General features: G+C 52.2%; 1 long non-coding RNA gene across 6 annotated transcripts; it reads right to left on the reverse strand.

The window, feature by feature from the left end:
* Window positions 1-3471: 3471 nt before the first annotated feature.
* On the reverse strand, window positions 3472-26591 carry LOC137859520 (uncharacterized). Of its 6 annotated transcripts, none has more exons than XR_011098352.1 (10): window positions 26322-26591; window positions 19171-19211; window positions 17934-18080; window positions 16588-16723; window positions 12937-15477; window positions 9823-12848; window positions 8118-9076; window positions 6954-8009; window positions 6361-6616; window positions 3472-3755 (listed from the first exon to the last, which is right to left on the reverse strand). It is a non-coding gene; the product is annotated as an uncharacterized lncRNA (long non-coding RNA). The 6 variants fall into 6 exon arrangements; XR_011098357.1 differs by having other exon boundaries at window positions 16588-16744; XR_011098355.1 differs by lacking the exon at window positions 6954-8009 and having other exon boundaries at window positions 26322-26590.
* Window positions 26592-27926: the final 1335 nt, after the last annotated feature.

The following is a 27926-nucleotide window of genomic DNA, read 5'->3' on the forward strand; positions in this document are numbered from 1 at the left end:
CTCTGCGAAGGAAAAGGATTCGTCAAGGCCATGCCTCTCCAGCTTGGTGCTGCAACAGTGAGAAACTGTTGTCCGAGGAGCCACCTAAGATGCCATCTGCCAGCACAGCAGCAATTTCACCAAACCTGACAGTGAGAAGTGAGGGGAAGATGCTGAGAAGCTGATAAGACATGGGGAACACTGATGGACACAGGGAAATAACTGGGATGCTGGGCACCCTAGAGAGCGCTGAAGTACACAACTTAAGGCCCAGGCTGAGCAACTGGTGACAGCAGCAGCCCGTGTTATACGTAGCTTCACTGAAGGCTGTCTTATTTATACCAGTCCAAGCACTAAAAATCCGGAGAAATGCACCCTCTAAGCTGAAAACGGAAATCTGCTGGGTGTCTACGTTTCATTTCCCTGGGCCAGCTGGGGAGAGCTCTCTGTTCTTTCACTCTGAGTTGCAGTAGAGGTCCTGCTGTCCAGACACGAGCATCGCCTGAATGACTCTGTAAGTGCCTTTTCCTGCCTCCCCGCCAGCTCCCCTCCAGCTGATCAGTTCACTTACAGGGTATGTCAGAGCCGCTGCAGGCTGGGGAGCTGCACTCGGCCGGGTTTCACGGGGAAGCCTTGGCTGCAGATGTGCAGGAGGGTAATTTTTCTATCCACGAGGCATGGAGGAGCCCTGTCATCCCATGCCAATACAAATGGACTAATTTAGCCACGAGCCTGAGCCAAATGCGCACGTCGAGTGTGCAGCACTGCTCGCTGAACGAGCAGCCTCCAGGGACCAGCCCCAGCACACGGAGTCCTGGGGCTGAACACAGCCCAGCCTCCAGCTCCTCCCGCAGCCTCAGGGGTGGTGGGTGCCAGCCTGACACCAGCCCTCCTGCACGTTTGTGATGCCTGACATGGGTCAAGTAGAAGCAGATGCTCCAAACAGAGCGATTTCACTGATCAGTGACTCTCTCACAGCAGGCCGGACCACCGAGCTTGAGGCTATATCCATCTCTCCTCCAGGAGGTTGATGCAATTCCTTAGGAGGACAGGAACTGCACAGTTCCACCACTTTCAACAGGTCCTCTGGGGGATGGTTACAGACCCCAGCACAAACATGCACTGAAATCCAGAGCAAATATAAATATATACCGCCCAAGACAGACAGCTGAATGCATCCATACAACAAAACAAAGCGTTTCACATCTAGCTTGTGGCATTGGGTAGCCAATACGCTGGGTGTAGTTACGTACGGGGATGAGAGCCTCCAGGTTTCTCTGTCTGGCACTGGCACTTTGTCCATCCTGTGCCCCAGAGAGTTTGCCCAGTGCTGTTCTGCAGCAGGCACGCAGTGCACAGCAGGGTACCAAGAGGTCTCACAGCGCACAGCAGGGTACCAAGAGGTCTCACTGCAAAAGACCACAAACCCTCTGACTCCTGGAAATACCACCACAGGCCAGAAACAGGAGAGCCAGGCACAAGTGAAGTTGGGCTCACACTTCAGTGCATGTTGTTCAAGCCAACAAGTTGCCTACAGTGAGTATTCATTTGGCCTGGGAAAAGGTGGGCAACATCAGCAGACCTTCCCCACTTTCCTTCACTTTACGCGGAGCTTTTAATAAAAAAATAAAAATAATTAAAAAAAAAACAAACAAACATACTCTTCCTGTCACTAACTGGAAGTTGAGGCCAACTGAACAGAGATGGCCATGCACTCAATCCCATCAGTAATCTCCGAAACAGCCTGTAGAGTTTCCCCTTTTCAGGCCATTTACTAGGGAAAAAACAAACGCAACCCCACTTCTCTTTTTCTATTTTTTTCCCCTCTCAGGAAATGTGGGGATCTTGATGTGCTTGAACGAGCCATTAACTAGCAGCCGACATCTCCAGCTATTGTAAATATATTAACTCAAGGCCTTTCGCTGCGTTTATTAGACTCAAGAACAACATCTGGAAACAGATGTTTTCTGAGAGCAAAGGAGGGAAGGGAGGAGGAGAAAAAAACAAGGGGGAAGAAAAGACTTGCAAGTGGAAGTACATGGGTCTGCAGACCATCCCTTCACACAAGGCTGTTCAGAAGGAGTAGTGCGAGGGGCTGAGGCCAGCGCAGTCGTGTCCCCGTGTCCCTCCTGTAGACAAGGCTTTGCGAGAGCAGAACGTTTCTGGGGTGCATGTTTTCAGGGAGTCAGTGATGGGGGAGTAGAAAAGCTCACGACTGCTCTCAGGGCTCTAGCAAAGAGCAGTCACAGTGCTCACAAAGATGTCTCCTTCCCTGCCAACCTCTGGCACAGGGACCCACCAGTGTCCCACCTGCCACGAGCAGCCCTTGCTCAAAGGGCAGGCAGTGTGGAAACCTCCCACCCTGGGGCTGGGAAGGACCAAGGGGCCCTGCTCTGATTTAATGACGTCTTAATGGCACCATGGCTCATGTTTAGACACTATTTAGAGAGTTAACATAGTGTTACTAGGGGGAAAAGCATGCAGACGTGTGTACATAAACCCATAACCCGAGCATTACTGGTGGAACTACACTCTCAACTGGACACGCTTTGCTCAGGTTCCAGAAGTGACTAAGGTACAAGAGAGATCTGAGCCCAAAGCTTTCCTGCATTTCTTCTGAGAAGAAGAAATATCCCTGTATCCCTGAATATCCCTGTACCCATATGCTTACATACGCATACTCACACTTATTTTTTTTTTTTTTTTTTTTTACAATCACTAATTTCTCTTCTGTTACCCCAGGCTGACCTCCCGCATGCCCAGCCCCATCGCTCCTCTAATATGCGGCTACTAATATTTGGCTGATCAAGTCAGGAAAATTGAGCATTACCTACTTAACTGGGCAGTTGTTTATAGGATGCATCTAGTAGTCTACGGAGCAGAACAATTCCCGCCTGAGGAGCTGCTCTAACCCATTGTGGAGTTATAGAATAAAGACACATTCGATCCTTTGGGAAAAGGGTTAGGAAAATACATGGAAAAAATGTACTGTCCGCGCATAGTAATATCATGGCTGTTTTCAATCACTCGGTCCCTACAAAACAAAAGGGACCACCGCACAATATAAACTCCTAGCCCTGCCAAGCAGCAAAGGCAGAAAGAAAGAAGCAAAGCTCGCAGTAGCCGGTCGGGGCTTTGCATTTTCATACCCCTAAAATGCCTGAGCTCAGTTTTGCCTCCCTCCCGTCAAAGCCAAACCAGCTTCGTGCAGGCGCCGCGGTGGGAACCTGCCCCCAGAGCTGTGAGAGCTGCCAAACAACTGAGCAGAGCCGGGCTGGGCCAGGCCAAGTGCTCCTGCAGAGGCTGGGTCAGAGCCTCCAAGGGAAGATGAAGCAAACCCTGGCCTCGCAGCTTGAGACCACCCCTTCTCCCTCACCCCCCACAGAGGGAAAGCCCAGACCGTCCAGGCTTTGCAGGATGAGAGCATCAGGCAGCGCCTGGTGGATGCACAGTTCAGCTGCCCACACCCCTTGTGTTTTCAACTAACCTCTTGCCTGTTGTTCAGAAGAGGAGAATGGCCCTGAGCAAGCAGGCTCTGCACCCTTCTCTGTGGAAGGAGGAGTTTTTTCCCCCCAACAGAAGCGTTTCACATCCAAGCTGGGGTGGGGAGATGTTTTGCTTCTTTTCAGCTGTAGGTTTTTTTTTTTCCTCCTCCTGGTCTGGAGCTGATTTTTAATAGGTCGTGCTCAGAGCCGTGGGAGTCTGTAGAGATGGTCATCTCTGCTGGCTTGACTTCTGCCGTTATCTCATTTCTCACAGAGCCTGGGTGGTAGGACCTTCAGGGGAAGAGAAACGAAGAAAAATGACGTTGCTGCAAATAAGACAAGGAAAAGCCTCCACTGCTGCAGCAGCGTTCCCCAAATCTTTCTAGCTTACAGAGGCACACAGCAGCCTGTTTAAAACGGTCATTGCTCAGAGCTGAAAGTTACCTGCCTCAGGAAAACTGCTTCAGAAGCACTTCTGGTCTTGGTGCATCACTACAAGCTCCAGCACACAACCAGAGCAGTGCAAAATGCTGGCCACAGCAAGGGGCAGGCAGATTGAACATTCCAAATCTGCTCATAGGGGTGCAAAACCAAGGGTGAGATTTTCAGGCACTAAACCTGCACAGCCAGCTCCCAGAGCGAGGGGCAGCCATCGCTGGGACACGACGTTCTCCAGCACGATGCTGGAGCTCAAAGGAGCTACTCAGTTCCCTCCTGCAACTCCCCTTGGCCTCTTGCTGAGCCGAAAGCCTGCCTTTATTAAAGCTGAGCTCAGGCTCAGTTACCCACGCACCGAGGCCCTTGCCACAGCACCTTGGCACGCGTAGGGCTGGTAAGTCAGAGCACCGAGCTGCATTTGGGTTTCCCATTAAATCACTTTGCAAGAGGCTACTGCTGAAAGCCCGCAGCCTCGCTGCCCAGCCAGGCTCTTGCATCCACCCCAAATCCACACTCCTCCCACCCTTTCTCCTCAACAGGGGTCCTGTTCAGCCTCTGCTACTGTCTTCCACAGAGGCATTTCTAAGGGATCCCCAGCTCCTCACCTTCAGCAGCTGCGGTCCAGGCTCGTGCCCAGGCTGCCAGCAACCCAGGACATACGCAGGGTGAGTGCACTACGGGGTGAACAGGAAACCCCAAAAGCCTGGGGCCAAGCAGGCCTGCCCAGGGGAACCCAGACACCGCGTGCGTACCCAGAGGCAGGCAGAGACACAGCTCGGTCTAGGAAACCAAACCCTACAGTGCCGGGGCAGGCGCATGTCCCTGTGCAAGCAGCCGGGGAACCCACAGCAGCTTTGTACGGCCTTTGAAGCTAATGAATCGATGCTGGGAGGGTTGGGAAACCCAGACAAAGTGTCAACTGCTCTGAGGGAAGCAAAAATAATGAAGCAAGGCTCCCCCAGAAGACAGATTGCTTCAGAGCCCAGGAGCAAAGCGGAGTGGCTACAGCTAGCTCAGGAAATTGGAAACAACTTTTGGTTAAAACTTCCTTTTGCTCTAACACTCGGCCTTTTATCAAAGCTCATTCAGACTCTGACAGCAGCATGCAAAGAGGCTCTGCTCCATCGTAATGCAAAAGACAGGCCCAGCAGCCAGGAGGTTAGCAGCTAATGGAGCCGAGTCAGGTTTGATTTCCCTGCAAATTGCTCGCAGAGGAAAGTCAGGAGATGAGGAACGCTGCTAATGTCCTTCTGTGACACCGTGCCTCCTGCTGCTCAGGGTGAAGCCCTTGCTTGTGCCCTCTGCCTTCACCCTGCAGCTTGTTCCAGTGCTCCAGCAGGAGGGACAGCAAAGCAAAAGCAAAAAAGAGGGGGGGACGGGACGACACACATGAACTCCTGAGCCACGAGCAGACAGTGCCAGAGAGCAGCACAGCTCCTCACATCAGGGGTTTTCCTTCCCACTGATGTCGCTTTCCTAGTGCCTGATGTAAATCCTCATGCCAGGGGGTTAACCTGCCTTAAATGTGCCTCTCGCAGCAGATCCTCAGCCATCTGAGGAGTCTCTTCCAGCTCATGGTATTTTTTTTATTTATTTTTTTAAAGCTGCCACTGGGGGGTTGTCTCCTTTTAGCAGCATGGCAAGGGGAGCGTGGAAAGCTGTTTTTCCACCCCAAAGGAGCTCTGGCACAGCTGGTTCATGTGTCAGAGGGACAGTGTGCATGAAGGCTGTGCTCTTCCTTCAGGACACTGCGTCCTCATCATGCTGGGGCACATCCAAAGCAGAGCACCAAGAAAACAACATGTTTTAAGAGAAAGGGCCCAATTCGTCTCCCCTGGGACTTGTAACAGTCAATGGAAAAAACAAAAAACTTTTAGGCTTCCCTGGGCTTTGTCCCATATGTCCCAACCCAGCTTGACGTCAGTGTAGTTGCTCCTGCTTTGTGCTGGATCCGAAAAATGGAATCCATTGCGACAGGTCCTGATGAGACACGGGGAGAGCTGGGTCCTCCAGCCCCAAAAACTCAGCGTACAGAGGGAGGAGCTGAGCTCCCCCCATTTTACCACAGGCATCTGAAACTGCCTCACGATGCTTTTTAATGTTCTCCCTCTTTCTCCTCAATAAATCAGCCCTATCTTCTTTGTATGCATAAAAGTAAAAATAAGTGGAAGCTGTGCTTGAGCACTGCTACCTCCTTCAAATCTGAGAGGCCTGGAGCAGATTACAAGCAGCAGGGAATAAACCATAAATGCTTAATAGATCGATATTAAGAAGTAGTAAACACACCCTTGCCATTCCCCCTTAAGGATATGAGCCTGTAAAGGCGGTTCACATTCTTCAGGCTCAAAATATTTACGCGTTTGGGGTTTTTACCAATGTTACCAACGCAGAGAATAAGAATTTTAAAAGGGTCAAGATGGAAGAGCCCCCCTCACGGGTGCTGCTGCCCACCACCCACCTTGCAGAAGCCCACCCTGCCCGCAGCAGGCAGCATCCTGCACAGGTAGCAGGCAGCACCGCAGATGTCGCGAGGGATCTGGGCAAAGCCACCGTCATCTGCAGAGGTTTGGTGTGCTCGGGGGCCAGCAGGAGCTGCCTCCTGCCGTGCCCCAGCAGCGGGGAAAGGTGCGGGGGCCACGCACACAACTGTCCCTGCATACTTGGAGTGCGGGAGTTAGCGCGGAGGCTGAAATATCACGCCCATCAGTAGGGCCCTGTGAAGAGAAAATAGCAGAGGATCTGGTGGCAGCTTCCTTTCAAGACGTACAGGAATAGCAGCACACATCTCTGCCGGATCAGATGGACTGAATTCCTCTACCCAAATCCTTCAGCTTTGAATTCTGCTGCAAACCATTTTTCCCCCCCTCCTTGGCTTGTTTGTTGTTTCAGGACCGCTAAATTACCGAGAATGGTTTACATTATATAACCACCCTGCCCTTATTGCATTTTGGGGAGGAGACTCTGACAAGCAGCCAGATCTAATTTGTACTTTAAATTGGCTTCTGGGCCAGACAGTCATGCCTTCCAGATGGAAAATCCAGTTGCACTCACCAGCAAACATCCCGGTGCGTTTGGCTCCCGAAGCAGCTTTGTTTGTATCGCCCCAAAGCCTGCTCTGTGGCATGCTTTACTTTTACACAGCTGAAGAGAGGCTGCTGGTCACCGCAGTTCCTGGTGAGGCAGCATCGCTTTCCACCACCTGTACCAGTTCAGCTGTCAGCCCTGCCTTGCTGTCCTGTTGTTTTTCCTAGAACCCTACTCAACAGCTGCAGGAGCTTTACAACTGCCAGATTCGGGATTTGTCTCCCTGGGAAAGTCCTTTCAGGTTGCCTTGTCCAAGGGAGACTCTGCTACACTTGCTCAACCTGTTTAATGCTACCCTGAATCAAAAATAATTTTAAGAAAGCAAACGCCACGTTTCTTTTCATGCCTGACACAATTTGGAAGGCGCAAGATCCTCTCTTCTCCTGCCAGGGCAGAATCAAGGGTACGTTCAGCCCTGGTTTAGGTTACAGCCAGGGTCTGGCCAGCAGCACGTTACACACGGGACTCTCTGACATTGCTCACATCCACAGGGACTTAAAATGCTCTTGCTGATGGTGACAAACCTGTGCTGTCACTTGCTTTGTAGGGGGCAAGCAAGGCGAGGTGGGCACTGCCTTGAAACACCCCCAAACACGGCTGGGAGCAGCCAGTGAGCAGCCCTGTTCAACACGTACAGCCTGGGGAACAGCAGCCCAGGTGAGCCACAAAACTGCATCTCACAGGCAGGTGCACCACCTGGGGCTGGCTATTTGCTTGTATTCACCTACAGGAGAAATAGTGTTGGGAGAGACCATTACCTGCTCCAAAGGCAGGTGTGAACCTGCATCTGGGGTGGCCTCAGAGGGTCCATGGCTTCCTCACAGTCCCTGGGACACTTTTCACCCTTTCAGCCTTGATCTCACAAGCTGTGTATTGTCCTAAGGTTGTATAATCTGATGGATAAAACAACAACTAGAGTTTTGAGAGACTCATTCTCGCAGGGGCAAAATTCTGCCACATTTGTTTTTTTTGGTGACATTAGGCAAGGCCATTCATTCTGTGTGTCTTCATCCCTCTCCTTCTCTGCAAAATGGGACAAATGATCCTACTCTGTACATTGATCTAAAATAAACTGCTAAAAAAAGGACAGATAAGCCAAAACACTTCAAGACACAGTTATCAAAGCCTTACCTTGTGTGCAAGTACTGAATCTGACACTGCCCACAACTGCATTGTCCTCCTGCTCTGGAAAGACTCTTGTCACCGGGGCACTAACTCTGCTGATGAGCCTCACACCTCCAGAAGACACATGGCACGTATCATCCAGCGATGAGTGGTGCCGTGGGAGAGCTAGGAAGCCCTTTGGGGCAGTTCTGAGCTAAGTTCCTGTGTTTTCAGGGACTCTTTCCGCCTACCTCTTTCTTGGGACAGTTTAAGAGCAAGCTTTCTTGGGATCATCATCTGTGGGCAGCCAGAGCTTGCAAGGAAGGTCAGAAGATGGCCAGCCATGCTGTGCTCAATGAGCAAAATCTCTCCTCAAAAGTCTTAAAGAGAAGTGCCCAGCCCTAAAAGCCAACGCTGCAGCTGAAAGCATTTGGGTGGCCTCTGCCCCGATGGGCAATGAGCACTGCATTGCACAAGAGCAGGACCACAGTGGCTGGCAGGGACGGAGAGGCTCAGACAGGCATGTTCCTTGTGCAGGAGAGCCGAGGTGTTGAGCAACACCCAGCAAAGACAGGCAGATGCACAGCCAGGTCTCTGCTACGTAGTCTGACAGTACCCACACATCTCCTGGGTCTCCTCCATCGCCTCTTGTAGGGACACACATTTAGCACAGTAGTATAAACCACCATCGAATCTGAGTGGTTGCACTTTATAGCCACTTCAGCTCAGGCCCAAACAATTGCAGAGTCCACCGTAGCAAAGACCAGGCCCGTATATTATTTTAAAGCAGTAGTTTGTTTTGGTTTCGCTCCCTTGCCTGCACCTCTCTGAAATTGCCCTCTGTTTGTTTGGGATATCTGCAGGCATGCAATGTTTTCCCAGCCAACTTTGCAAAGGATGTTGCCGTCCTAACAGGCTCTGCCTTTGACTCCTGTGCTGCTGTGGCCAAGTCCTTGGACTCCTCTGCAGAGTAAATCAAATGACTTCTGCAAAAGCAGATGTGAAAAAAATAACATATGCAAAATGACTGGCACGTAAAACTATGAGCAGTAACTGCAGGTGTGCAGGAGAGCTCCAGGGCTGATGCTTATTGCTCCAGCAGACAAAAATGTCTCAAGGACCTGGGGCCTACACTGCATAACCCAAGTGAAACTCCTGCAATTCTTCCCACTTTGTGGAAACTGGCGCTTCAGAAAGTAGGGAAGCTGCAACCCAGTGACCCCCCAAACCAGTCCCAAGCACTCCCAGCCCCTGCCCCCATTTGATGCTCCCCTGAAGCAGGATTGAGAGGCCCAGCAGCAGGGACTAGCTAGAAGTGGTTTCTTATAAGATGGAAAACAAGTTTCCTGGGGGAAAAGAAGAATCAGGCTTCTTTCACTTTGAAGGCTTGTTTGTTTGGCGCCTTTAGAAAAAAGAAAACAGTGGTGTTTTTGATAAAAAAAAAAAAAAAAAAAAAAAAGAAAATCCCCCAAATGGAGAAACAAATCGTGAAAAAATGAAATAAGACAGTTATGCCTTCTGACAAAAAATGTTGGCCAGCCACAGTGCCGTGCTAAGTCAGATGTGGCACAGCACAGCTCAGCAGCAAACAAGGGCGCTCACAGACCACCACTGGCAGCAGCTGCTGAAAAATCCTGCCCTGGCTTGGAGCTCACGCCCCCTCCTCCCACCCTGCTGTTTATATTAATTGCCTGCTACTTGTACAATCTCAGCAGCACACATATTTACCTACCTGTTAACGCTGCACTATCATCTGCCACACACCAGAGTCACCGAGTTTCTTTTTGCACTGCCTCTACACAGACAGCACCAGGTTTGCAGAAGCATCCTGACCTCTAGGAGAGACCCGAGGAGAGCCAGCAGGAAGGCACGCAGCCATCGTGGTGCCACCATTCCTGCTGTGGAGCTCTACAGCTGCCTGTGCAGTGCTACAGGAAGCCCACTTTGCACAACTCTGCACACTCAGCCACACACCAGCCTTGCCCATGCACACTGCCACCCGCCTACCACTTCAGGCAGACTCCCTGCTAGCACTCCTTGCGTGCATGCCGCCGCTTGCTGCAGCTCACCACTGCACACAAGCTGCTCGCCAGCATTTACCACCACCGCAGGGGTGCCCGCGGCCCACCACTACGTGAGGGCAGCCCGTTTCTGTCTGTGGACAGCTTGGCAATAGCACAGTGCACGGCACAATCAGCATAGCAGCATCAACAACATTAGCACTTCGGTTGTGGCTTGTGATAGAATCAAAAGTTAATAACAGCAGCAGGAGATAATGTGCAGGACAAAGGATCCTAATTGCTGTTGGGATCCTAATGTTGGTCACTCACCACGTACCCAGGATACGCAATCTCTGCATGGCACATTCTGTTATCCGTATTCTTATGATGTCTGTCCTTTTTGGCATCACTGGATTTTCAAATAAAATCCTTCCCTAAGGCAACTGAAGATGCCTTAAATTAGAATGTGACTGAAGTAGCTCTTGGTGGTGTTGCTGTAATAACTGTGTTCCTGTATGGAGCCAGGAGCTGAACTCTATGATCCTTGCAGGTCCCTTCCAACTCGGGAGATGATGTGATTCTGTTATCTTTATGCCACCCTACTACGCTGAGGAGCTTCCATCATGGATTAATTCCTCCTTCCCTCTGCAAATTTATTTATTAAGTGCTGAACTGGCTGATTTCTTGGGCCTGCCCTTCCAAGAGGCACATGATGGTTTTTGCAATGAGCTGCACTGGGAAGAGCAAATAGTATGCAACTAAACATTGTTCCTGGTGAAAAGCAAGAGCTACAGCCAAGCAGCCCAACAAGCTGCCTCATGCTCCCAGCCTCTGTAGGACAAAACCATGATGAATAATCCAAAAGAGTAATCTTCAATACCACGTTTCAGCCCTAAACCAGCTAATCTGGTTAATATTGGTACGTACAGCATGCGTGATCCTACAGAAAGCAGAGGGAAGGATACCTTTCTTGGCATAACTGCCATCTGTGTTCACATCACAACTGCAATACAATAATGTTATCTTCAGTTACCTTTGCACGTATCTATCAAATGTCCCACAGTCAAAACATCTTGCCTCACAAAATACCTCACCGGCTGCAAGTGTCAAAGCAACTTTTCTCCTCCTCTCCTTAGACAAAACACATCCTCACCTCAGTGAATTAACACTGCGCAGGGTTTCTAACATGGTTACAGAAACCCAAGAGTTTCAGTGCCAAACCCACACAGCCCCACACTTGTCACCAAAGCATTCAGTGCTCCAACACTGAAAACCCAAACATTGCCCCTCCTTGCTTTCAAAGCAGCAGCTAAGCCAAAAGCCTCAGCAGGACCCAGGAACCTGAGGTGGTGTCCACAGGGCTTGAGTCCCAGTCACAAAGGTAAAAACTCACATTTCTGTGGGTTTTCTTCTTCTTCTTCACGTAAAGGAGGCAGGCTCTGTGGGCTCACTGCCAGCTGCCCCCTCACCTCAGCAGAGGGGGGAAGTGGAAAAATTGGGGGTGGGGGGAAAAGATATGATAAAAACTGGGAGATCCCACACCAGTTACTAGCAAAACAGACTCATTTTGGGGAAAATTCAATGCAGAGACAGTTAAGATGGATGTAGATGGAGAGAAACAGACAAAATTAAACCATCACCTTGCCCTGTGTGGAAGGGGTACCGGCGACACCCGCTCCTCTGCAGCAGCTGTGGGGGCTCTGCCATGGCAGCCCGAGCCCCTCCCGCCCTTTCTCCTCCTCAGGGCTGTTCCTCACACCTTCACCCCTCACTACTCCCCTCCATTTGGCATTTTTGCCCCTTTCTTCAATCCGTTTCCACAGAGGTACCGCCAGACCCTGAGGAGAGGGAGGCATGAGGGCAGTGCCGGAACATTCCGGAGCCTTCTGAAACTTTTCCCGCCTTTTCCTCACAGAGCCCCAGGTGTGGGGGGGGAGGGGCGCTCCCCACCTTCTCCCCAAAATATCCCAGTCTCTGTGCTCAAGGAGCCATCACCAGCTTCCCCATGGGGTTCTCCTCAGGCTGGCAGTCCTTCACCTCCACCCTGGCTCCGTGACAGGCGGCATTTTGTCCTCCCCTTCAAGCCCAGCGCAGAGGCGGTGCTGAGAGGGAAGTGACTCCGTACGCTCACCACCACACCGCTCGCACCACCTCTGCCCAAGTTTCCAGAAACAACAGTAATTAAGTTGTAAATGCAACGCTTGCTCCCCCCTCCCCATGTGTTTTCACTTCAGCCATACAGCAAAAATATTTCCTGGCAGCTGTCTTCAATTGAGGGCGGGGAGGGAGGTAAGCTGGTGGAGAGGAGAGACCCGTGGAAGGGACATGCTCTTTGAGCCCCTTTGGGAGGAAAAAAAAACAACACAAAGATGCCTTCGATCAATTTTTCATGACCACGATGCTATGAACAGCCATGGTGAAAGCAGGCAGGGAGCCTGAGCCCCGTTATCTCAGGTCTGGCTGACGAAGTCTGTGCATGTGCCCTGCACGCGGCTGCTCCAGCCCCAGGCTACAGCCTGCCTCACCACTTCCACACGCTGCTTTCCAGGCTCTGAAAACCCCCTCCCCATCGACAGCCGCCTGCATTACATGTAGGTCTGTGCAGCCTGCAGCATCGCTGGCAGAGGTGGCTGGGAGGCGATGCTGTCTTGGCTTTATTCACGCTTCCTTGTGAGGAGCTTGTGTCTCTCCCAGGGATCTCGCTTCACTTCTGGATGCTGAGAAAAATGTCCTCATCTTCACTTGCGTGTTTCCTTGCCTGAAAACAAAGAATCCCCCCCAGGATTAGCAGAGCAGATACCAGTGCAAAAGCCAAAACAGGAACAGTAACAAGCTAGCAAACTCACTGCTGGCCTCAGCACGAGGCTCCTGCCTGGGAAAGCACAGAGGCACCACGTCCCCATGGCTGCGTATTCATGTGCAAACCACAGAAACCAGGAGCAGGAGACAACACTTGCAAATGAAAAATCACAGCAAGGTGGAGATCAGGATCCACACCTGCTGCATGTTGGGGAGCACACAGAGCTAGGTTCAGAAAAACTCCTGGCCAGAAGATGAACAGCTCCTCCTTGCTGGCAAGTGCTCATGCCATCACATTCCTGTGCACAACTGGCCTGCACCATGTGAGCAATGTAAAAATGTGTGGTGAAATATCACCTGTAAGCAGCTCTTGCTCTTACAAGGTCATTTCACCTCACCCCTGCTCTCCACATGCACACAGAGAGCTTATTACCCTCTCTTTCCATCTGCAGGACATGAGGTTTTCTCTTCAATATTATAACCCTTCCAGCAGATCCACTTGTACGTTTTTTCATATCCTTGCTGGGACATATAAAAAAATCCTCTCAGTGCAAAGCTATTTTCCATGGCACATCCTCCAGGCTGCCCTGCTCCTTCCCACAAGTTCCAGCCTTCCTCCCCAACCAACCTGGAACCAAAAACTAGTGTTTACTTACACTTGAAACACGTTCCTGCTGCGTTGCGGCCCCTTTGTTAACTTACAAAGGCCTTGCGAAAAGTGCCTGCCATTTCCAGAGGGAAAGCCAAGCAATTAATGACTATCAGAGCCCAGCTAATCGTTCTGCATGCATTACCTTTGCACAGAAGCCAGCGAAGCAATAAAATCACCAGGGCCAGCGTGAACTGCTGTATCGCCCAAATGGAATCACCTGCTGCTATGGTATTTCCATAAAACCCCATCCCCTCTTCCTCCGGGCCACTCCACCCCCACATTTCTTTTCCTGCACTGTGGACTCAAAGGGCAAAAGCATTTGCAAGATTTTCATCGTGCCACAGAAAACACCAGAGTATCTCATTGGGCACCTGCTGACATTCTTTGCCTCAATAACCTGCAGAAACCCCAAAGATTTACACCCTAAAAACACCAGAGTATGCATCATGCGTAAAGAACAAGGAGATGTATCCACATCCAACACTCAGAGCTGTCTTACATGAGACTACGCAGAGAATCCTGACTTTGCAACACCCCCCCTCTACTCTCCAGGTTACTCTAGGTGCCCAGCCCCACAATGGGAGAAGCTGAGCCCCATCCTTCCACACAAGTGCAGCTCCTAATTGTGCACAACCCCACATGATTGGGAAGGTCGAGCTTGCTGCCGCGCTTCCAGGTGGTCCCAATTAATCCCATGGAGCTCGAGCACAGCACGTAATCGGGAGCTCGCCCGCGCAGTCAGCAACTGGGAGCCCCAGACACGCTGTATTTATCTGTAAATCAAAGTGAAGCTAAGCAGCTCCCCAGCCCTGACAGCATTGGTGTGTCTCCCAGAACGTATTACGAATGATTTTTATGACATGCTATGTGTCTTTCCTCCTTGGACAGAGTGTTTACTCAAGAGTTTCTTCCGAAAAAATGCCAGGGACTGTCCATTGGGACCAGAATAAATTCGAGAGGATATGCCGTCCTGTTTTATTTTTTTATCCATCAATAGCCATTGTGCTGTTTAAAGAACTGAGAAAAGTTGTGTTAGTGGAAAAGCTTTTCAACGCTTTGATTCCCTCTTCTCCCCTCCTCCTTTCTCTGCGAAATGCCACTTGCAATTCCCCATCATTTTTTTTCTCTGGGTGGTTATGCTAAAAACTTCTGCCCAAAGGCTTCTGGATAAGTTCTGCCCTCAGATATGGACATTCAACTGCTGGTGAAATTAGTGGCTTCTTTGCGTGCAAGTTGCAGGAAGGAATTTGGCTCAGCCAGCAGCATTTTCCGAGCGGCCACAGAGTGCATGCACACCAATTGTTCGGCCCCATGCTTCAGACACCATGGCCCAGGGGCAGCCAAATTCCCAGACCCCCACAAGTCGCATACCAAAACCTTCATGGTGATGAGCTGTGAGGAAGCATTCCTCAGCACTGGAGGAGGGTGCAGCACGCCCGCCTGGTGTGCCAGCACAGAGCCTGGCTGCTGGGCTCTCCTCTCCAGGACCTCACCTCCTTCTTGGCTATGACACTGCTCAGCTGCCTGAAGGAATCCTCAGGTAGGATCATCACAGAGGAAAGTTGGCACTGTGTGTTAAAAATGTGCATCATCCACACATCAAGGGATTCCCTGGGGTGCTGGTGCATCACTGAGTGGTTCAGCTCGTGTAGGACCCTGCTTGTTCTTCACTGACTGAAGAACGAAGAAAACCTGCTTTTAGAAATCCTGGTTCTTTCGTGTAGGCACACGCTCTCCTTGAAGGAATCTGCCAGTATGAGGAAATCAGGCCAGAGGAAGCAGCGCTGTGCACGGCTGGTCCCCACGTTATTTCGGTTAGCGGCAGGGTGGTAACAAATTCCAAGATGGGTGGAGAGCAGAAGAACAAAACAGCCCAACATCGATCTCTTTTGTTCATTCAGCTAACAGATGAATCGCCAAACGTCCACGCGCCGCTCTTCAAAAAAAAAAAAACAAAAAAAAACGCTTAACATGCCCACCACATTTGCAGCCCAAACGCCTTTCTAGTATTCATGTCCGTCTCCATTCTTACACCCTCTCCTCCATGCTGAGGCACACAGGGAGAAAACAACACCCCTGACCCAATACCCAATCCATGTCCTTTCCAGAACAGGTTATTCCCTCTCCCAGATTTTGGGGAGCCAACCTAAACATGTACCAAACGGGGCTGTTCATAGAAACCTCCCGGGTCAGCTGTTGAATTGAAGGCATTTCAAGCCTACAGAAGCCACCTTTTTGTCAACAGGACTGCCTAACAGCTCTCTGGAGCAGCACCTTCTTCCAGAAGCACGCAACCATCTCCTGAGAGAGTTACATAAAGGCTGTCAGCTTCTTCAGGCATTCGGTTGACTTTTTTTGGCCCTTATCCTGTTGTTCGTGTTCTCCAGCAACCCCCCCGACATCTGTGAGGCTGGTCACTGAGTAAACACTCCCTGCCATCAACAAAAGCCCTGGGAGGCGACTTTGTAGGAACGCACACGGCTTATGGATCTATTGGCACAGCGCAGAAGAGATTTCTAACCTTCCAAAACCTCCATACCTTCATAAACCTGAGGGTTTTTTGGACTGAACCTGCTCTCCTGCAGCCAAGTTGTCCCAGTGGAGCTGAACCAAAAAAAGCCCAATAAACTGCTCAACTAAGAGAACAAAAATAATTACCCCCAAAGGAAGAACCTCTCCAGAGTCTTGGCTACATAACACGATGATAAAACGAGGTAAAACTGGTCTCAGTCTCTTTTGACTCCAGAGACCTGGATGGATGTTGTTGCCATCACTTTGAACTGAAGGACACAGGCCTCATTTATTCTTCCTTCTTCATTCCCTGCCATAAAAGCCAGGAAATGGAGTAATATGGCATTTCCAGTGCCATTTCGTTCACTTTGTGCCTGAATTATTTTTATTTCCCAAGGCAAATGAAGGAGTGTGAGACAAGCGGCTGTCCTTAATTCCAAATTTCCTGCCATTGACCAGCTTAAACCATAGATCTAATGTTGTTAGGACAATATTTTCTTCTATACATGTCTTGCTGGTGATGTTAACTACTTACTGTTTATTTCCTACAGCAGCTGGGAACACGGAAACATGTACTGAAAGGGCTGAGTCACCTCCCCGTTGTCTAATGTTAGCATCACAGCCTGGACGCAGCTTGGTTAGGATGTTCTTGCCTCCAAAACCAGGAGCCCCTGTAAGGTTGGAGCACAGACCTCAAAAAAAAAAAAAAAGAAAAGAAAAGAAAAAAGGAGCAACAAGTAGCGAGAAGCAGCGCCAAATGGGGAAACGCCAGGCAAACGGTGAGCGGGGCCGGGCGGGCGGTCAGACCTTAATCCCACTAAATGGAAAGCAGATAGCCCTGATGGGAGGGGAACTCCTGCTACTCTCATCTCGTCATCTGAGCAGCGAGAATTTCAGCTCTTTGTGGACAAGCAGGGCTTGCAAGGAACGGGGGGAGCCACTGCCTTTATCTTCTCCCCAGTTTGCGCCGCCAGCTGGAGGCGAGCCCCCAGCAGCAGCCCCCGGCACCAGCCTGGGGACCCCCCATGGATTCAGTTTGGGTTAAGAACATCCGTGTTCCCTGGGAGCCAGGGATTTGTTGTGGAAACGCTGCCAGAAGGGCCTAGCTTTGGCTCCTCTTCCCAAACACTTGCGGAAAGGCTGCAAAGTGTCCACCGGGACCCCGAGCTGAGGGGAAGATAGAGGCGAGCAGGGAGAGATGCCCATCAGGGCTGCAGCTCCTGCCAGAGACGTGGCACAACATCAACCCCTGTCATTCAGGGGCAGGTGGAGTGTCCTCTCCTTCCCTCCACAATCTTCCTTCCCAAAATGTTCCTCCAGAAAAGGGATGGATCCAAGGAGCCCATAGGCACCAGGGAGATAGGCACCTCGGAGGGCATTACGCCGCCCTCTCCACCTTTGCACCTCCTCATCAGCAAGGAAGGTGCCATTTGGGACTGCCAGTCACCAGCTGGGAGATAAGCAGGGGTGCAAGAAAAAATAATTACCCTTCTATTTTCTTAGGGAAATACAGCAAAACAAGGACAGGGGATATGAAACTGCCGGCAGGAAACCAAGTCTTAGCAAAGTGAGGTGTAATGAACAGAAAACACCAGTCCATAGGACTCTCCGCAGGGGATGGTCACAACCCTAATGGAGCCATCAGAAAAAATATTGTTTTCCTTGCAGTAACACCTCAAGCCCAATTTACTACAAAGAGGGGAGAGCTGTAAAGGAGTGGGAAGTCTCTTCATCCAGTGCTGCTTCCCAGGGACCGCATGAGGCCAGTTCAATTTGCACCTTTTATCACCCCTGCCTGTGTCTCACTGCTTCGCAGGAGCCCTCTCCCCAAGGCAATAAAACCAAAATTACCGCAGAAAGCAGGCCGTGGAAATAGCTCACCTGGAATCCAAGGGAGCTTTGCTGGAGTGAGAGCTGCCAAAAGACACCACTGGACCCCTCTGGCACCAGCAGATCCTGGTCTCAGTAACATCTTTCACACCACACCAGGCGCCTGCTCCCTGCACCAAAGCACTATGAGCTGAGCTCCTCACTTCTGTGGTGCCAAGTTACATTCTGCTCCTTCCCCTAGGCCCCCCATCCCACTCTCCCCTCTTTCAGGAAGCCCTATAACTTTTTCCATCATTTTTCTTCTCCATTTCTAGGAAATGAGGGTCTAAACAGCTGCTGCCTGCTTCTCTGCTGCTGCAGCACTGCAGAGGATGAGTTGACCTGCAGAGCACCCCCTCCCTGACCCAGCGCTCCCCTCTCTCAGCTTTGTTTTCAGGCAAAATTAGGCTGAGTTTCAAGCAAACCTGGGCTGAGCTTCAAGCGAGCCTGAGCCAACTCCTAATTTATGCCGTCGGTGTATTGTTCGGGGTCAAAGCCATAAGACACATGGAGGCTTCGCTTCATTTTCCCTCCAGCCTGAGAGCACAGCAGAGACACCCGGGCTGTGTTTCGCTTCTGGCAGTCGCCCGGACCATGGCACAGAGCAGGACTCAGCTGGGAGCTGAAGGAGGCAGGACTCCGGGGCCGGGCTGAGCAAAGGGTTAACACACAGGGCCCCAAGTCCAGCCCGGGCAGTTATTTCAGGGTCGTGCTCCCAAGCGATAAATTCTCAAAAAACAAATCTCGCTGCAGGGGAAGATGCAGTTTCTCGTAATTACACAGAGATGCATCTTGGCAAGTAACCCTCCGCCTGCAAGGAGGCTGCGTGTGAGGGTAGGGCTCAACTAGGAAAATGTTTCTTCATTTGGACACCCAGACTTCAACTGCACTTTGTGGATGCTGGGGGGTTATCACAGACATCTGTCACTGGACAAACTGCTGATGGCTTTTAGCTTTGCCCCATTCTCTCTACACCCAGCCACACCTGAAATATTGCATCTCTCTCTGCCACTCTTTTCAGGACATGCAACAGGCACACAAGAGCCAGAAAAGCCACAGAGCCATTTCCACAGCAAGGTAGGCACCATGGACCAGGGACGTGCAGCCAGAGCCTCCCACAGCTCCCCAAATGCTGGCCAAGACCCCTCGCACCATCACCCTGCTGCCAGAAAGGTGGTGAGCAGAGCACAGAAAGGAGCAGGAAAAGGGATCTTGCCTCCTAACAGACCTGCCAGGCAAAGTGGAGAACAGGAAGGCAGGCTTTCTCCTTTGGAGACCTGTACACCAGTCCTGTAAAAGTCACGGGAGAAAGGTTTTGGCAGATTAGGGTTTTGCCTGCACTGCAAAACCAAAAAAACATTCTGAATTTGCAAAGGGAGCTGTAAACCAAACCAGCATTGGGGTGCTGAGGTGGGAAGACCCCACATGCCTGCTCGCTTTGCCAGCAGAACGGAAGGAAAAGCTGACCAGAGCATCTGCTTCATGCAAAACTCCCGTGTACAAAATCCAAACGAGCCGTCTCTTCACAGCATCAGCACAAAGGAGGCAAACCATGGTCTGCCGTGGAGCATCTGCATCTCCTCCTGCAGCAAATACCAACCTCAAAGAGGCCACCAAGATGATCGCACGGAGGCCAGCAAGGCCACAAGCTGGAGCACAGCTCCTCACCTCTGCAAGTTTTGCTCTCCCCGATGGGAAAGTTTAGTCTTTAGGAAGGCTGCATTTATCTTGTGGCTGAAGGAATTGCTCTGAGCTGGAGACCAGTAAGTTAAACAATCTCCCCAGCTTGTCTTTGTGCTGCAAACATGTTACACAGCGCTTCAATAGTTTGGGCAACAGTGGGGCTGTGTGTCATGTATTATTTCTGGCCATCTGGAACAAGCATTAACCACAAATAAGCAAATTTGCTTGTTCTTTACTGCAAAGAAAGAAGAGCGTTGCCAGAGTGGTGCTCATTTCCACTGATGACAGATGTTTCGGGCATGCTTGGGTACCGACGTGCATGCAAACCAGAAATCGCCCTCCTCCGCCCTGAGGACCCGCCAAGTTTTACAGGCTGAGATTCAGAAAAATTACAAGGGGAGGGGGGTGGAAATCTGCTTTTTAAATTGACTTTAGTTTACTTTTTTCCTGGCTTTTTGGCCCGGACTCGCTGCGGAGCGAAGCTCACCCAGCGGCTCCATCTCCTCGCTCTGCCAACTCCTGCAGCCCCGGGCAGCTTGCAGGCGACGCGCAGCGAGTCGCCCAGGGCGGCCGTATGCTCGAGGCTGGAGGGGCACACAGCAGCACGTCTGAGCTGGTGCCTGGAAAAGTCCCCAGACTGGGGATTAGATGCTTCCTAAAGAGCCAGCCCATACCCGCCCGCACGCTTTCTCCCCTGCCTCTCGTACACTCGCGCGCGGGCGGCCGCTCGCTTACTTTCAACCTCCCACACGAGCCAGAGGGACAAAATGAGCTCAATAAATAACCGCTGTTAGCTCCTGCACTTCCAAGGAGGTACACGGGGATTTGAGTCCATGCAACTTCCATTAACCTCATTTAGAGTCGAAAACACAACACCCTGGCCACTGCTCCGCGAACGGCCAGGCTTTGCTGCAAGCCACCGGTGCTGGCAAGACCTCGCTGTTTCTTTGCCCAGATCCAGGATTTTTATTTATTTGTTTATTGAGATGGGCAGCTGCTGTCCTAAAAGCTCCAATTTCCCTGTTAGTGCTTCCAGTTACCAGCATTATTCAGAGGGGGGGCCAGGACCTCCATCCCCGGGTGCCTGGGACTCCGGTTGCAGGCTGTCGGAGCACCCTGCACGCATTCCCATTTCCAGGCAGTCCCATTTCTTGCAGAAATTGCCCTGAAAATACATGTGCTGACACTCCCTACTACCCAGGCAGGAGCAGGGAGATGTGTCCTGCCCCAGTTTGCAATCGGGATAACGCTGCTGCATCCCAGCACTACGGGCACTCGTCACTCATTTGGTAAAGCACTAGAGGGAAGAACACGAGGGCTCACGTGCTGCACCAATTCCTGCAGCCTGGACGATGCAGAAGGAGCAAGAAAATAAATTATTATTTTTTCCAGCCCTGCTAAGCAGCCGATGCAATTAGCAAGGGAAACCAATTGCGATCTTCCTTGCCTTCGCCCTGTGTTGAGCTGAGCAGCTCTCCAAATCGCAGCACAACAGCACATCGCCGCTTGATCACACCCTGATCTGCCCAGACCTTTGGCCGTGTGTTTTTAGAGGCTGCTCAGAAGTACCAGGAGACGAGGCAATTGTCTTCCTGGTTAGGAAATCCTTTTCGAGAAACCCAATTTATAATTGGAGCTCGCTGCAAAAGAAAGCATCCTTCCACAGGAAAGGGCCTTCAAAGTGTTCGGGGACAGCTCTGGAGGCAGGTGAATTGTTCTGGGTTTTTCCTGTGTACTTGCTTTCTCTTTTTGTCTACTGGGACGAAGACAAAAATAAGATGTTTCTGATGACAAAACAAAAACATTTTTGAAATTAAGAACAGAAGAGAAAGGAACACATGCATTTCAATCTCATGCAACTGAGAACCCCACTTTAGATAAAGGCACTTTCATACATGCTCGCTTTCTAGGGGGGAGTCTATTTTGAACACTTCCATCAAAATGTTTTTAAACAAATGCCTTTTGTTTAAAGAAATTCAGCTGCATCTTGAGCAGCTCAGCACACGTAAAGCCAAGCGTTCATCCTGTTGGCAGAGACATTTTGCCAGCAGAACATTTGCAAGGTTTTCTCACAAAGACCAGAGCTGGGCTCTGTTCTTCACCCTCGGCATCACCAGCACAGGTGATGGATCTGTGAACCAAATCCACGGGGAAAGTGCTGTGAAAAATAGCTGGAAAATAACACAAAAGACTGGGTTTGCTCAGTGAGCAACTTGCCTACTGCTACGTTGAAGCAAAACCTTCTTTCAGGTCACGCCTGGAGACAAGTGAGCAAGCCCCAAAAGCTGTATTTACACACAGAGGCACTTCCACACACCTGATCCTAACAAAAAAGCCCATCCACGCAGCACAGAGCCACTTGCACAGGAAAATGTGTGCCTCCACACACAGCTGCGGAGCAGGGGAGTTTATGAAACCTCGTTTACTGCATCCTCAACCATCTGGCTTGGGCTCACTGGTGCCTGATACGAGCCGTGCTCACGCACAGCCTTTCCCTCCAGCAGAACACGGAAAGATCTCCTTTCTAACCTTTTGGCAAGGCCATCCATCTCCACAGCCCCCCCAGAAATTAAAGCCTTGGGACTTCTTCTCCCTCCCTGCCCTTCGCTCAGGATGAAGCCGGCCAGCAGGGAGGACACATGAATCGCAGGTGAGCTTTGCTCCGAGCATTGCACCAGCGTCCCCGTGCACCTCTCGCCCTCAGCCTCCCCCTAGCATGGTGCGGGATCTGCCACCCTAAAAATAGGCGCCCGGCCGACAGCTGATCCCCACACAAAAGACCCTCCGTATCCCAGGAATTTCACATGGCTGGCAGGCCGGGGAGCAGCGCTGCTTTGTGCTCCTGGCCCCAGTCCTGCCGTCAGCCTGTCTGTCTGTCCGTCCCCAGCATCCCGAGCTCGCTGCAAGCCCGAGCAGCCCCCGCGGATGCCTCCCCCAGCCCTTCCCCACACCCCGCTGCGGAGAAAGCCAGCATTGATTTGCACTGACAGATGCAAACCTGGGATGTTCTTATACGTAGAGGCTGGGCTTATTTTCCTTCAGCCTAAACCTTTTGTTTCTGCCCCATTTTCTCCAAGTTCCTGCAACCTTTACGGCAGCGCTTTGCAGCATCCACACAAGCTGCTTTGGACACACACACGATGGGAGCTGAAGCCTGCCCAGCCCCAGCAGCGAGCCACAAAAAGCCCAGAGGCTGCTGCTCGGTAAGTTACCAGCAAAGCGCTGCCTCAAGTGATGCTGTGAAAGTTATGGTGCTTTTGAAAATAGCGATGGCAAAAAAATCAACATCATTGCAACAGGCTGTGCTGAACACACGCCTCTTAGCCTGGAGGTTTTGCTCCCGCTTGGAGAGGGAAGGGGAAAAGGGGTGCAAAGGGGGTACCTGGGGTCAGCAGCATTGCCCCAGTGCAATGTATGGGACGCTGCAACTGCTGAACTCATCCCGGTGTGAGATGGGCACGAAGAGCAGGGCAGCACAGAGCAGGTGTGACTGTACATTGCCAGGGAAGGAGCTAGGACAAGCAGGGCACCCTTTATAGGATGGCCACAGTCTCACGTGGGCATTTCAGGCAGGAGCTGGCAGCTCCAGGCTCTGCCCAGGCTCAGCAGACATCAGGGCCATGCAAGTGCCACCTGCTTTGGCCAGTCAGCACCACAAAGCCAGCCTGGTGCGGATGGATGGAGGGCCACAGGAGCCTGCTGGATGCCTGGGCTCATCCTTATGTTACCCACACACCCTCCAGCCCTGCTCAGCTGCACTTCCCTGCTCGTGCCAGCCAGTGGCACCAGGAAGGTGCGGGGCTGCTGACACCAAAGCCCTTTGTTGTCTATTTATACCCTGCCCTCTGCAAGCAGCCTTGTCAAGGACCATCCCTATCATTATCCTTTTTTTCACAGAAGGACAAACAGGCACAGAGAGCTTCGATGACTGCCCACACACGCCCAATGCTGCTCCATGATACCAAAACCTTTGAGTTCACCAGGGACTGACCCATGGAAAGACACAGCCATGATACAGGTAACACCTACCTCCCTTCATACCCCTCTTAGTCCATGTCTAAGATTTATCCCATTCACATCCTCGGGGCCTTCCAAAACCTACATTCTCCAACCACAAGACCGAGATTTTGATGAGACCAGAGCAAGTGCCCAAGGAAGGGCACAACACCCTGGCAGGGATGCTCTGGGCAGCCTGCTGGGGACAAACCCTCTGCTGACCCCCCAGCCTCTTCCCTCCCCCCTCCAGGGACCAGGGCAGCAGACAGGCACCCAGAGGGACTGACGGACAGGGTTTATTTATGAGCAGCCCAGGGAGCCTCCAGCTGTCTCTGGAGCCACTCGCAAAGCCGTGAGGCCAGAAAGCGTCAGCTGGGGGAGCTGGTCATGTTGCAGAGCCTCTGGTGGGACGGGGCAGGAGGAAGAGGAGGAGGAGGAGGGCCACGGCAGGCGATGGGGCTGCTGCAGCACAGAGCGGGTGTCCCTCCGGATGCATTCTGTGGAGGGCTTGCACTTGGCAAGGTGAAGGGTGTGGGCAAACAAGCAAGGTCCTGGATGGCAGAGACCCAAACGCAGAGCCCACCTGGGAGCCAGGGGAGGCTCTCAGGGCTCTGCTCAGCACCAGAAAGCAGAAGCACAAAGCAATACGGCCCCAAACCCTCCACCCTGCAACACAGCTGAGTTTTCCACCATGTGCAAGAGCTTACACAGCCAAGGCCACATCCACCCCAAGGGATGCCAGGAGGAGCCCGGCGACAGCAAACGCCGACCGCTGTGACCGATTTCCAAAGCATTTCCCGTTTGCTTTCCCGAAACCCCTTTGCTTTGTGCTGGAAGGCTTTGGGGGCAGCCTCAGAGGGTGTTTTTTTTTTTGTGCCCAGGGGCTGAAGCTGCAGTTCAAACAGCTTTCAGATGAACGTAGCATTGGTGAAGCTTTGAGCACCACATTGTTTCCCAAAATACCGCTGCCCAGGCCCCAAAGGACTCACGGTATGAAGGATGCAAGCGCAGTTGTTCTGCTTTGAGCAAGCAGATTGCTCAGTGGCACCGAGATCTAAAGAATTCACCGTAAAATGCAATCCTTGTGCTATTTGTGCTATTCTCTTTTTAACTTCTTCCCTGGAATTTGGGGGTTTGCTCTCCCTGGGAGGCTGGTTTGGGCAGAAGCTTGGAAAGTTTCAGCTCTTCTCAGCAGCCGAGTTTGCCGTAAATGCTGGGCTCACCCATCCGCCCTGTAGGATGCCCCATCCCTGGGCTCCATCTCCCTCCTCTGGGCTACTTTGGGGACAATGCCTAAGTCCTGTCCTCCCAGCAGACCCAGGCCTAATGGCTCTCCTGCCAACATGCTTTTCCCCAGCTAGAAGAGAAGTGACAGCTCTGAATGGTTGCCTGAATGGCCACGTGGCAGCTTGGTGACAGGATCGGTGCCTCCAGCCCTCAGCTCCCCCCTACACCTTTAGGAAGTACTCGTGTGCCTTGGGGAAAAAGCTCTGGTGTGCACAAAACCGTTGCTCTGTAAAGTTTCCCAACACTTTACGTGCACAAGAAGAGAAAATCCCTAAAGAAGGCCATTAAAAAATTAACCACAAGCATTAACGATGTCTCCTGTGAGGCAGGGGAGCCCTGAAGGCACACACAACTTCTCCAGGAGCATCGCTGGAGACAGGCTTGCCATGAGCCACTGCTGCAGCTCCCCAGGCCTCCCCTTTTTCCCCCTTCCTCCTGCATCCCAGCTTCTGGTCCTCAGGAACAGGCTGGAAATGCAGCCCCAGCTCCGAAAAGCTGCTGCCATCTCCTGGAAAGAGAATCCTTCCCTGGAGAGAGGCAAGAGCGCGCCGGGGCTGCGAGCCAGAGGGGAGCTGCGGCCACCAGCACCTGCTGCTCCGGGCTGGCCTAATCCTTCCCCGTGAAGTCACAGCCATCACCCAGCCAAGTGAGGGTGACTTCAAAAAATAGGATTAGGGGCCTGTGCTGGAGGGAGCAGTCAGGGCCACCCTTGGGACCATGCTGAATCTCAGCACAGGCTGCCCATGGGCACGCTTTTCCCCTTTAACCTAACCAGCACGGTTGATGGTGCAGCACCAGGGCTGCTTTGTCCCCCTCCTGATTGCAAAGCCAGCACCTTCACTGCAAGGAAGGGGTGCAGGACGGCTCCCCCGAGCCAAGCACTGAGACACCAGGACCCTCTCACCACCAGGATGCTGAAAAGGTGATTAAAAAAAAAATGCTGCAACCCCCCAGCTTCCCTTTCATCTGCAGCACCCTGTGGCTCCCACACAGCTGGCCAAAACACAACCTGCTGCTTCTGCAGGCCTGCACAGAGGTTTCTTGCAGCCCGAGGAGCCTCTCTCTGGCACTAATGCACATTTCCATAAGCACACATGTCAAACAATGATGAGGTTTCTTTCCCCTGTTTCCCCAAAAAATAAAAAAATTCCATCTCAGCCATCCTTCCCTGGTGCCGTGAGGCTGAGGGGCTCGAATTGCCTTCCCCGAAGGATGGTGCCCATGGAGGCACAGCTGATGGGCTGTGCCGGGGCTGTAAGCCGGCCCGTGTGAGCGTCACTGCAGTATTTATATCCCTTTATTATACTTTAAACCCTTGTGGGGAAACAGGTGCAGAGCTGCCTGCAAAGCAGCGGCTAGCAACTCACACCAGCAATGCTCCACATGGCTGCAGAGAAGCGACGTGTGCTGACTTGGGTTTGGGGCACATCTTACCTCCTGTCTTAGCTTCCAGCCACAGTGGGTGAGCTGGGGGCACCCGCAGGCCCTCCCTAGGGAGGAGGGGAAGCCTCCTGCAGAGAAAATCCCTTCCAGACACAGAGCAGGCTCTTTACATCCCACCTGTGGTGCTCCAAGAACTCCCCGTCTTCCTCCATGGTCACTTTGTGCCTCCCCTTGGGGGCTCCCTAAAGAAATATCCTTTAACATCCTGGAGCCACAGCACCCCCAGCCAACCCAAAGACCAAAAAGTCCCACAGCACAGTAGCCAGGGGTGGTACTTTATCACCTCCAGCTGGTTTATCACCTCCACCCCTCGCTCCTCCTTCAAACAGGTGCTGAGGTTTACCAGGATCAGCGGGGAAACAGCCCCGTGCCCTGCTCTCAGAGATGCTGCAGTGGCACCGAGCGGCACCTTGCCAACGCGCACCACCTCAGGACGTGCCTGGATTTCCTGGAAAGGAGGGGGAAAGCCCTGGGTTAAATGATAAAACATTCACTCACACCCCACTGCTAGAAGGCTGCGTCCCCTGCAGCCGAACACCTCATAAATCTCCCTTTGGGAAGCCGGGGCAGCCCTGCTCTCACCCCGGGAAGAAAGCAGGGATTGTTCGGCTGTGCCAAAACGCGAGTGCTGTGCTGGGGAGCAGGGTGGCTCGGGCTGGGAGAAGACCCCCAGTTTCCCCCCCTTCAGGCTCTGGGGAACAGCCCTTCCAATTTTTATGTTGTTTTCCAAAGAAAAAGATGTGCTGTGCAACAGGGAAATGGAAAGGCACAGCTCAGGTCTGCCTCAACCACTCCTCCTACCCATGCAGGTAGTTGAGATGGGTTAAGGGATGTGCCCAAGGACGTGCGGGGTCTTGGTGGCGGAGCTGAACCCTGAGCCACTACGTCTCGGGCTGGAAGCCTTGTGCTTTAACCAAACCACCCCACTTTGCCCCTCAGGCCAGCTTCGTGCAGCTTTTCTCAGTTTAACCTCACCCAAACATCCTCGACTTCGACACAAAGCCGCGGGCACCTTTCACCGCCGACAGCCTGGCTTTGCAGATCTATAAAACATCTGGCCCGGCCAGGGGAGACCCCGTCCTAGATGTCACCGCCCCGGGAAGAAGCTTCCTCTCCCTCCGCATGGCTCCCGCAAAGGTCGGGGCTGGAGGGAAATTTATGGCCTTCCCTTCCCTAAAGGACTTCTCCAGATGGGTCTCCAGCGCCGGGATTTTTTTTCCAGGTGAAGGAAGAAAGGAGGAGGAAGGAGCAGAGCGAGGGCACGACTGCAGGTCACATTTTTCGGCTCCCGGCAAACCCATCGAGCCCCCCGGGGCGCCTCCCCAAGGCCACCCGGCACCCGCGGCGCTGCTGGGAGGCCACCAGCGGCACAAATGCAGCTGCCCCGCGTCCGGAGGGACGAAATTGATGGGGCTGCGGGAAGCCCACCAGGCCGCACGCTGGCCCCGCAGATTGATGGCCCCGGCGACGAGCCGCGCACAATGGCCAAGTTCAGGCTGCGGCGGCCGGGAGCTGAAAGGCGACGGCCATAAATAAGCCCGGGGAAAAGAGGGGAGGCAGAAGGCTGGCGGGGAGGGATAAATAAATGCGCACCCC

The sequence above is a fragment of the Anas acuta genome, chromosome 7, assembly GCF_963932015.1.
Source record: "Anas acuta chromosome 7, bAnaAcu1.1, whole genome shotgun sequence".
Taxonomy (NCBI): domain Eukaryota; kingdom Metazoa; phylum Chordata; class Aves; order Anseriformes; family Anatidae; genus Anas; species Anas acuta.